Raw genomic sequence first — 11,727 nt, 5'->3', positions numbered from 1 at the left:
GTTAATCCTATATGGTGAGAATCCGACCCCGTACAGCTGTATACTCCAAAAGAGGACAGACAAGCGTAGTGCAGGCAGTCTCTTTAGTAGATCTGTTGCATCTTCTAAGTGTTCTGGCAATAAAATTCAGTCTTTGGTTCACCTTCCCCACAACATTTTCTGTGTGTCATTTCCTATTTAAATTGTTTGTAATTGTAATTCCTAGCTATTTAGTTCAATTTACGGCCTTTACATTTGATTGATTTATTGTGTAACCGAAGTTTAGCGGATGTCTATTAGCATTCATATAATTTATTGGAATACTCACACTTTTCATTATTTAGGTCCAACTGTCATTTTCGCATCATACAGATTTCCTTTCTAAATTATTCTATTGTTATTGGTTTTGATCTTCTGATGACTTTACTACACGATAAACGATAACATCTTCTGCAAACTACCTAAGACGACTGCTCAGATTGTCTTCTGAAACGTTTGTATAGGTAAGGAGTAGCAGAGGGCCTATAACGCTACCTTGGAGAACGCCGGAAATCATGTTTTACTCGATGATTTTTCCGTCAGTTACTACGAACTGTGACCTCTCTGACAGGAATTCACGAATCCAGTCACATAACTGAGGCGATGTTCCATAAACACGCAATTTCACTACAAGCCGCTTGCGAGGTACGGTGTCAAAAGCCTTCTCGAAATCTAGAAATACAGACTCAATTTGAAATCCCTTGTCGATAGCGCTCAACATTTCGCGTGAGTAAAGAGATGGTTAGGTTTCACAAGAAAAATGGTTTCTAAACTCGTTTTGACTGCGTCAATAGACTGTGCTCTTCGAGGCAATTCATAATGTTCGAACATAATATATGTTCTAAAATTCTGCTGCATATCGGTGTTAATGATATGGGCCTGTAATTTATTGGAATACTCCTTTTGCCTTTCTTATATACTGATGTGACCCGTGCAACTTTCCAGTCTTTGGGACGGATACGTGAGAAGTCGCCCGTAAATACACTCATGTTCACGGGGCATGTACATTAGTATGTTCCGCAGAAATGATTAGCGTTTGAATCATGTAGACCCGTGGGTTCAAGGTCAACATCGATATCGCGGCGCAACACTACCTACCCGTAACAAGTGCCTGCGGCTGCAGTTTTCGCTATAAACCGAAGGTAATGAGTCAGTGTGTCTGCAGGATGCCTCGCAGACGTACGCGCGAACCGTACCGTCAGATCAGTGAGTTTCAGAGAGCGCTAATTATTGGCATGAGAGAATGTGGGGCATCCATCCGGGAAATTGCTGCTCGTGCGGGACCAAGTGTTTCGGCAGTGCAACGGGAGTGTGCAGAATGTTTCACGGAAGGCCATAAAACACGGCGAGATGGGTCAAGTCGCACCACCCAGACCACCCCACGAGAAGATCGACACCTCATCCTAATGGCATTGTAGGACAGATCTGCGTCCTCCTCGGCCCTGAACCCAACAGTGGAACACATCTTACGCTACCAGGGGCGACAGTTCGTCGCCGTTTATTACGGCATGGGCTACGTGCGCGTATCCACTTCTCCGCGTACCTTTGACGACTGTGCAGAAACGTGCTTGACGGCAATGTCGTATGGATCGATGTCACTGGGGACAGGAATGGCATCAGATAGTGTTTTCGTACGAATCCAGGTTCTCTTTGTTTGGGAAAATATGGTCGCATTTTGGTTCTCCGCAAGCAAGGGGAGTGGTGTCTCAGTGACCGCGTTCGCACAAGACATACCTCGCGAGCTCAAGGCCTTATGATGTGGTGTGCTATTGGGTACAACCACAAATCACAGTTCGTGTGTGTACGAGGCAATGTGACAAGTGCGACGTAATTGAATAACATCCTGCGACCAGCAGCACAATACCCCAGACGCCATTTTTCAACAGGACAATGGGCGACATGTTACTGCACGAACATGTGCCTTCTTAGTGTCACAGGATGTCAGCCTTTTGCCCTGGCGCGCCGTATCACCAAACTTTTCGCCAATGAAAAATTTGTGGGATGTGGTGAAAAGATGGGTGGAGCGCTGTGACCCAACGCCGACCACCACAGACAAACTTCGGAAACAGGTGAATCCAGCATGGGTGACTATACCACAGGAAGCGTTTCACGCCTTACATGCGTCGATGCTATCACGCATGGAATAAGTTATCAGGGCCTATGGCGGACCCTGTGCCTACTACATAACAAGACACATGCTAAACCGAGGTGACTGAAATGCTAATCATTTCTGCAGAACATGCTAATGTACATGTCCTGTGAATATTAACGTCCCACTCTAGTCGTTCAAGGCGTTCTGTTTTTTCTGAACATGAGTATATAGCACCATAGGTCATCGATGAATGAAAATGTACATAATATTTTGATCTACTGATTTCTGTATGCTTTAAACTGACAATTATGGCCAAAACATATAGAGCTGAACAGTTTAGCGCGTCTACTAACCACATTTCAGTACGGTAGCTTAAAAAACCGCCTTTTGCATTCTGCACATTTTATTTTATTTTACTAGCCCTAGTAATAGGTTGCGCGCAAAAAGGAGTTTTTATTTTACACTACTGCAATTTACGAGGGTTGGAACTTTAATAGTGGCAAGTATTTATTTACAGCTCGTACAAAATAGATATGTGTTTCAAAGTTTTACTGACCTTCAGAGTAGTCACCACCATTGTGTATAACACGTTGCCAGCGATGTGTAAGTCGTAGGATACTCTTAGCAGTGCCAGTTGTGTTGACTGTTAGAGCGGCGCGGTCTATTGCCCGACGAATTTGTAGCAGTTCTGAAGTGAATGCCGTCAAGTGTTTCCTTCAGTTTAGAAATGTAGTTGAACTCACGAGGGCTTAAGTCAGGGGAGTGCTGTACGTGGTATAGCACTTAGCAGCCCCATCAGTCAAACAAATCAGTAACAGCTTGAACTATACGTGCTTGAGCATTGTCCTGCAAAATGATGGTCAGGTTCTGCAGATAGTGTCATCACTTCTGTCTCTAAGCTGGTCGAAGGTTGTGTTCCAAAACTGAACAGCACAGAGACAGAAGTGGTGACACTTTCTGCAGGACCTGAACGTCATTTTGCAGGTCAATGCCGAAGCACGCATAGTGCAAGCTGTTACTGATTTTTTTGACTGATGGGGCTGCTAAGTGCTATACCACCTACTGCACTCCCCTGATTTAAGCTCTCGTGAGTTCAACTCGATTTCTAAACTGAAGGAAACACTTCACGGTATTCGATTTAGAACTGTTACAAATTCGTCGGGCAATAGACTGCGCCGCTCGAACTGTCAACACAACTGACACTGTTAAGAGTATCCTACGACTTCCACATCGCTGGCAACGGGCTATACACAATTCTGGTGACTACTCTGAAGGTCAGTAAAACTTTGAAACACGTATCTGTTTTGTACGAGCTGTAAATAAAGAGTTGCCACTATTAAAGTTCCAACCCTCGTATATACAACTGCTGCGAAAATGGCCACCACAAGAAACTAGTTACTTATTTTTCATTTTATGTCTTCATCACTATAGACACTCATGAATCAGAACTTTCTGCCTTGTCTTCTTTATTACTTCTTATTAGTGTATGACTGTAATTGGAGATTTTCTACAGTACAAAACTGAATGAGCTGAGTTTTTCTTTTTACAAAGTTTAAATCTAGATGATTGGTGAGGAGTAGTTAATAACTTTAACTAAGGCATCATTTACAACTAACTTCCTTGGTGCTTGTTTGCTCTGCTTGACATAGTTCTTTTACCGTCCTAAAAGAACTAAATCTGCCACTTGATTCAAATAAAACGGAAGACCATTAACAAAGAGCAAGAAAAGTAGTGGCTCATTGTCAAATTGTGCGGAATAGTTTCGTCCCTTGCAGGTAATTTGGTGTCTCTCTGTGAATTACTTAAACAGCCTTGCGTAACTTTCTGCAACTCTCTTTCTTAAATAGGGACTACAACAGGCATGTGGTGAACCACGTTTTCCATAAAAAAAGTAAATTGTCTAAGAGAATGATATGACTGAGATAAGACTGCAAAAGATTCTAACCGGCAATATTTTCCATTATCCAATTACAGTTCGGATTGAAAAAGCGCCGCTTTAACGAGATAACAATTTATATATTCTATGAGCAAATAATAAACTGAGAAAATGTAATCGCAACAACTTTGAAGGCTTATGTTAAGAGAAAAACTAACCAAATATCTGTGGAGTCATCCTTTATACAGAGATACCTAACAATATCATACGTTAATGTGGATGGGCAAATACTATGGATTAAAGTTAATTTGGCAGTAAATAACATTATGAAAATTCCTCGCAGATTAAACTGTGTGCCGGACCGAGACTCGAATTCGGGACCTTTGCCTTTCGCGGGCAAGTGCTCTACCATCTGAGCTACGCAAGCACGACTTACTTTCTGTCCTAATAACATTATGACATTCCCCTGCATTAATTATATCTGACAAGGCGCCTTCAATAAGTAATGCAACACTTTCTTTTTTCTGAAAGCAGTTTGGTTTTATTCAGGATTCCTACATCGTATTACTCCCTACTCTTTCCGCTACAAAACCCAATTTTTCAATGTAAATTTTTCATGGTACCTCTCTACTGGACGACGTCGAGGTCAACGCCTTGCTACATCAGTAACCTCCCCGTCATCCACGTACTGTTCCCCGCGGAGTGCATCCTTCATTGCGCCAAAAAGATGGAAGTCGGAAGGTGCGAGATCCGGGCTGTAGGTTGGATGAGGAAGAACAGTCCAAAGAAGTTTTTTGAGCTCCTCTCTGGTGCGCAGACTTGTGTGAGGCCTTGTGTTGTCATTTACGTTTTTTCCCTTTATTGTAATTTCATGCCCCTGCTTCATTGGGGGCGAAAAAAGGGCGATATAAAACACAGAAATGGAGATAATGGAAGTTAAAATATACACTAATACGGAGACATTGGCATGGACAAGGCGAAAATCATTTGTATTTTCGTGGGGCGAACATGCTGAAATCGTTTATTCGATTTCCTGAGTGCAACGCAATACACTTGAGGGTTTATCGTCGAGCCATAAGAGAGAACGTAAACAGAATAACCGCTTCAGAGTCCCAGAAGATCGTTGCCATAATTCTGAGGGGCCGAGGGCTGAGGGTGCGCCTTTGCACATTTTCTTCGCAGGAGAGGTGGTGAAACCAGTGATCTCTATACTAACTGGATGGCGAACTTCGGCTGTCACAGCGTGCCGTCGTCTGTTAGCGCCGCCATATTGCAGGTATGCAAGAAACTGTATGTGATATTTTAGTTAGGAAGGCGGCACTTGTTTTCGTTCGGAAGTATCTACATTCTTGACGATAATAAAACTAAGTAGATTAACATTAAAGCAACGAACTACCAATTTCGTTTTACGCTCATGAACACTGCAGTCTACTGTAATATCGTAAATATAAAGTACCTAAAAGCGAAACAATATATTTTCCAGGTGTAAGGAGCAGTTTTATTCACATATGTAACGCACTTATCGGTGACATCATCTTTGGCGTCGGCAAAAAACGTAATGGGGTTTATTTAAACGTGAATTTGGATATCTACAACAATATGCTAATTATTGTCAGGCACCATATGAAACAACCAAAATTACGTGTGGCACTGACACGAAAATTGTTCTCTTCTTTTACTGAACTAATTCACATGTACCAACGTGGAAATTGCGATGAAATCAGTTAGTTTAATGTGCATATTTAACTGAGAACTAACGTATATAAACAATTCAGTCAATCTGGGTAACTTTGCACCACTTTTTTCCGTCTTTTTGAAAGTACTGCATACGCAATCTACATCACAACAGACACCAAAATTTCACCCGTATTGCTAAGGTGTGCTTGGCAATGAGGAAATATGTACTAGAGACGCTCTCTTGGAGTAAAATTTCAATTTTAATACTGGTACAAAATTACTCAGTCATTCTGGGTAACTTTAGTCTTAAAAATCATAGTATTTTTCCCATATCTAATGTTCTGAATAAATTTACATCCCAACAAAAGGAAATCAGGTGTTAATAAGAAGTAAAAACAGTGTTGATTCAGTTTCCAGATTTACTTTGAAATATCAAGATATTTATATCAACCTGACTTTGTTCAGCTTAAATCACTGTCAGAAGCTCACTTCACAGTCAAAGCAATTAAAGAAAAATCACAAGCCTAAGAGCTTTTATGGAGGTGGAAAGACATTTGAATGAATCACAGAGGTAGTAAAAACGTTACATTTGGTACAAAATAATACAAACAGGTGGAACACCAGCCATTTGAAACAAGAATAGCAATTGGTACAAAGATACTATGATTAGTTAAAAGTTATCCTGATTGTAATGTTCCAAGGAACACCTTCATATGCCTATGTACTTTTTTATCATTTGTAAAATGATGAATACTGTAAACATTAAGCATGAGCAAGGGTATTGAAATGAGAACACAAAAACACAATGAAACACGAAATTTATTTTTGTCATTTCCATACATTTTTGACCACTACTGCAATGTTACAGGCACAAGACTACACATTACTGAATAAAAGAATACTAGTTGTATTGTGACCTATTTCCTCAAGTGAAAACCTTTTCCCATATGTTTTCAGCCGCACCTGAATGTACCTGGATGCAATCTTATGTACAAGCTGTGTCTCATGCAAATCTTCAATTCCGCATTCATTATGGAAGTCATGGTCAAGTTTAGGGAATGAATAGTTCACAATTTTTTTAAGAACACACATAACAATCTTACTAATTAAATGTTTTTGCCTCATGTCACCATTGACAACAAACATTTGAAACAATTTTTCTGAGTGCTCCACCACAGAGTATACAGCATTACTTGTTTCAATAAGCTTGCCTCGGCTTACAAATTTTGTGAATGAGCTCTTTTCTGCAGTACTAAGAAGTGCATATGTTGCATCATTACAAACAACGGGTGGCCTAAGAATGTAGAGGCAGCCTTTACATGTAACTTGTTTTGAAATTGTGAGGGCAACATAACCTGCAATGTAGTACAAAATGTTCTGCTTGTATGTGGAAAACAGAGTATCCTCTTCAATAAGTGAGCACCATTTTTCTACTTCGTCTACAAACATACAATAACCATCTACAAGAGGACACTTCTGTGATCGGAAATCATACAGTCCTACAGGTACCATTGAACACATGTTAAAATTTGTACCGTTTCCCCCAACAGTGCTAACATTAGTGCCTAAAAGCAACTTGTGCGTAGCACACTTCAACTGATATGAATTTGGGTTGTTATTCCAACCCCCTCTAGATCGCACACATGAGAAGAAGAGTTCAATATGATCTTTGGAAAACTTATATGTCAATAAATATTGCAGAGCAGAATTTTCCCTGGTCATTATTTCCAGTGCAATGGCTTTAATCGAATGCATGTTCAAAATTGTGCCAAAGGCAAAAGTATTTCTTAGGTGCTGCAGGAGAGAAACACCATTTACTTTTAAACTTCTTATATAAGATTCTGTCTAATGAAAAATATCAAGCCAATATGCCTGATTACTGAGTTTCCGGCTGGCTTTATATCCTGAAGTTAGAGGATTTCTGGAGTTAAAGACATCAAAAATTCTGTCTATAAATCTCAAAAATTCCACTGTTGCCTCACTACCATGGAATCTGGGATTGCCAGCTCTTCTCAAAAAATCTATACTATCTGCAACACTAGAACTGGGTGTTTGATCTGCTAAGCTGACATTCATCTTTTTATTAATATAATTAATATGTTGTCCTGACAACTTGTTAGCAAATGTCATGCCTTCCTCAATTTGCAACTCATTTAGTTCTTTTAAGTACTGCCACTTAATATGGCCATTTGTAGACTCTATAACACCTACTTCTGCTAATGCATTTCGAGCAAGTTTCACTAAATGACACATATCCAAAACACAGTAAACATTGTGGTTTGAAACTGGGTGAAGGAACTGAGAAGAAAAAACGTTTTGATGAAAATTAATACTGCATCCCAATGAACGAAGAGTACTTATATTTGTCCTTGTGCCATCACAAGTGACTGCCCAAAGTCTGATGCCTGAATTGCTTAGCCTCTCCAGAGCAGAGTTTATTAACTTCGCCTGCACACTACCATTAAAGCCATTCACTAAAAAATACGCTACAGGACACTTAAATTTACCTTTTATGGATACAAGCATAAAAACTAATGCCTCTGAAGCTTCTTTCACTTCTTTTGATTGTTCAACTTCTCCTCCAAAATCTACAAAACCTGTATAGGCTACCTCTTAGTTTCCTGGTCCCACACTACCTGTTTTCTAATTGACATACTGTCTATTATGAGGCTAGAATCTTTAAATTCAGTCCTCACTTGATGGTTAAATTCAAAGTACCTGAACACATCACTTAAAAAGCCAGGACCACAATTCATAGTCCCTGCCCAACGAAAAATCAGTGATTTGTGAGGCAGAGGCATTAATGTCTGTAAATATTCATACGCCTTAGGAGAGTAAAAATACACTGTCATTGCAAACATTTTAATGTCTGTTTTGTACCTGTTTCCCTTGGATGACACACTGTTAATCAACAAATTGCACACTAATTCCACCTGAGTCCCTGTTTGTTGATTCAGGAATTCATGCAGCTTCTCTGTTAGATGATCCTTCTTTTTCAGAGCACTTATGTCTTTCATTGAATAGTTTTTCTTCTCTCCTTTCCTAATTTTTTCCTGCAGGCTCTTGATTTTTCTTCTCAGTGTCTCCACAACATCTGGTAAAAAACGGCATGTGTCAGCGGCCTTGTCAACCATTTCTATTTGTGTTTGAGATTCACATTCCTTAGATGTTTCACAACTCTGAGAAAACTGAAACAAGAATAGAATACAAGTAGTACAGGCATGAAACAAAGTTTGGCAAGTACTCATGTTGTTATTCTAATCTGTCGCCTTGGTTGCTTTTCCTTGGGCATTAAATACGTCGGAAACGCAAACTGTGATGGCACTGCATCAGGCTTGAGATGCCTTCTCGAAGTACCAGGCCTTACTAAATAATCTTCTTCCAAGAAGTGATCTGCACACAAGAAACTAGTCCTTGTAGGCGTGAAACCTTTGCGTTTAGTGGCAATGACCCATTGTTTCAGCAAATCGCCTTTTTGCAGAGGAAACGTGTCCAATACAGAAGACACATTGTATCATGCAGGGCAACGACCAAGATATTCACGAGATTGTTGTCATTTCTTGACATTCAATTATTACCTGTGGAAAGTTAAATTACTTTCCTTGTTCCACCGGTTCGTACAGTTGTATGCAGAGCACGAAATAACCATTTTACACTCGCAACATACACTTCGTTAACACCATGAGAAACTTTTTGCCTAACTAAAAGATGTCGGACGATATAAACAAACACTCCTGAGACGGCACGGATAACCACTATGGTCAAAGACAGAAGATGTACATCCAGTTAGTATGGAGATCACTGGGTGAGACACATCTCCACTACAGACGCCATTTCGAAGGCTACGGAGGTGCCGCCACCTGTCGGAACTTCATGAAACTGTAGGGGCTGAAACGGGAATATTCCACGATGTCCGCCAACAAATTTCGCATTCTTCAACTGAAATTTGTCGAGAAACATGTGGTGCATTACTTATTGAACGCCCCTCGAATAAAAAGACCTTCTAATTAATAACTTTTCTTTATATATTTTATTGTTTCTTGCCATCACCAATTTCTCACGTATTTTTTTCATCTTCAGATGACTGCTTTGCATATGAGGGCGAACAGTTCACGATCTAATGAATGATGAGTGAATGCCATGGTGCTCTACAGTGAAAATATTTCCAATTGATAAATTTTCCAAAAGGAAGTGAAAATCGTTGATACATAAAAACTGAAAATGTATGATAAATGTTTAGTGCATGTACTTAACACTGAAAGTGTTCTAGTTGCCTTGTGGCTCGCATTGTTGAACCAATATCATTATGTGCCCTCGAAGTCTTTCTCGGCGGCATGTCTGAATAAAATCTTCGCTGTCCATCCCAACATTAAATTTACCATCGAGAAGGGGAATGATGGCAAGTTACCGTTCTTGGATGTTTTAGTTGAACTGAAGGCAGGAGGTCGTTCAGTGTACAGGAAACCGACGCACACTGATCGACATTTAAATGCAGATGATTTTCACCGCCCTGTACACAAGAAAGCTGTCCTGAACACGTTAATACAAAGAGCAAAAGTTATTTCTGACGACGAATACCTACTATCTGAATCGCATCACATCACCCAGGTGCTCAGAGAGAATGGCTACTGCAAAAGAGACATCGCAAACGATTTCAGGTGCCACCGAAGAAGGAGGCCTTGTGAATCAGCAGAACAGGCGAAACCGGCGGTTTTCATGGTGTAATGTGGGGCAACTAGCAACAAGTTAGAACGTGTACTGCAGAGACATGGATTGAGACCAGTGTTCCGGCCCGAGATACGAGATATGCTGCGAGATACGAGATGTGCTACGCCCTGTTAACGACATAGCTCTTCGTGTGCCCCGCGTGTATGGTGTCCCTCGTGAGTACGGCAACTTCTATATAGACCAAACAATTCGCACAGTCGCATAGCGTTGTACCGAGAACAAGAGACGTATTAAACAAAGGGAGCTCGAGAAGTCGGCCATATCTGAGCACTGCCTGGAAAACGGACACAAAATACAGTTTTGGGAACACAAGAGTCTTGGCTTATGCGTGAACACAATGGGATTCCGTTATAAAGGAGGCAGCTGAGATTAGAATGAACAGCAACAATTTTAACAGAGACCGCGGGTCCATACTGAATAGGGAGTGGGGGCGGGCTTTGGATGTCGAAAGGAAGCAACAGCGGAAGCTTAACACCTGTAGGGAAGCGGGAGCGGCGTTTTCAAACGTGGCGCCGCCTGACGTCACTCGGTCCCGAGACGGGCTGCTATGAGCTGCCCAATTCGCCTTCCGCGCATGCCGTCTCTGATGCCAGCGGCCGTAATCGTAGGTATACAAAGGGGCGCCAAAGAAACTGGTATAGGCACGAGAATTCAAATACAGATATATGTAAACAGGCAGAATACGGCGCTGCGGTAGGCAACGCCTATTTAAGACAACTAGTGTCTGGCGCAGTTGTTAGATCGGTTACTGCTGCTACAATGGCAGGTTATCAAGATTTACGTGAATTTGAATGTGGTGTTATAGTCAGCGCACGAGCTATGGGACACAGCACCTCCGAGAAAGCGATGAAGTGGGGATTTTCCCGTACGACCGCTTCACGAGTGTACCGTGAATGTTAGGAATCCGATAAAACATCAGATGTCCGACATCGCTGCGGCTGGAAAAAGATCCTGCAGGAACTGGACCAACGAGGACTGAAGAGAATCGTTCAATGTGTACAATGTGTCGGAAGTGCAATCCTTCCGCAAATTGCTCCAGATTTCAGTGCTGGGCCATTGACAACTGTCAGCGTGCGAACCATTCAGCGAAACATCATCAATATGGGCTTTAGGAGCCGAAGGCCCACTCTTGTACCCTTGATGACTGCACGACACAAATCTTAGCGCCTCATCTGGCCCTGTCAACACTGACATTGGACTGTTGATGAGTGGAAACATGTTGCCTTGTCGGACGAGTTTCGTTTCTAATAGTATCGAGCGGATGGACCTGTGAGGGTAAGGAGATAAACTCGTGTATCCACGGACCCTGCATGTCAGCAGGGTACTGTTGAAGCTG

This window comes from Schistocerca nitens, chromosome 2, assembly GCF_023898315.1.
Source record: "Schistocerca nitens isolate TAMUIC-IGC-003100 chromosome 2, iqSchNite1.1, whole genome shotgun sequence".
Lineage (NCBI taxonomy): Eukaryota > Metazoa > Arthropoda > Insecta > Orthoptera > Acrididae > Schistocerca > Schistocerca nitens.
This window is presented reverse-complemented; position numbering follows the sequence as displayed.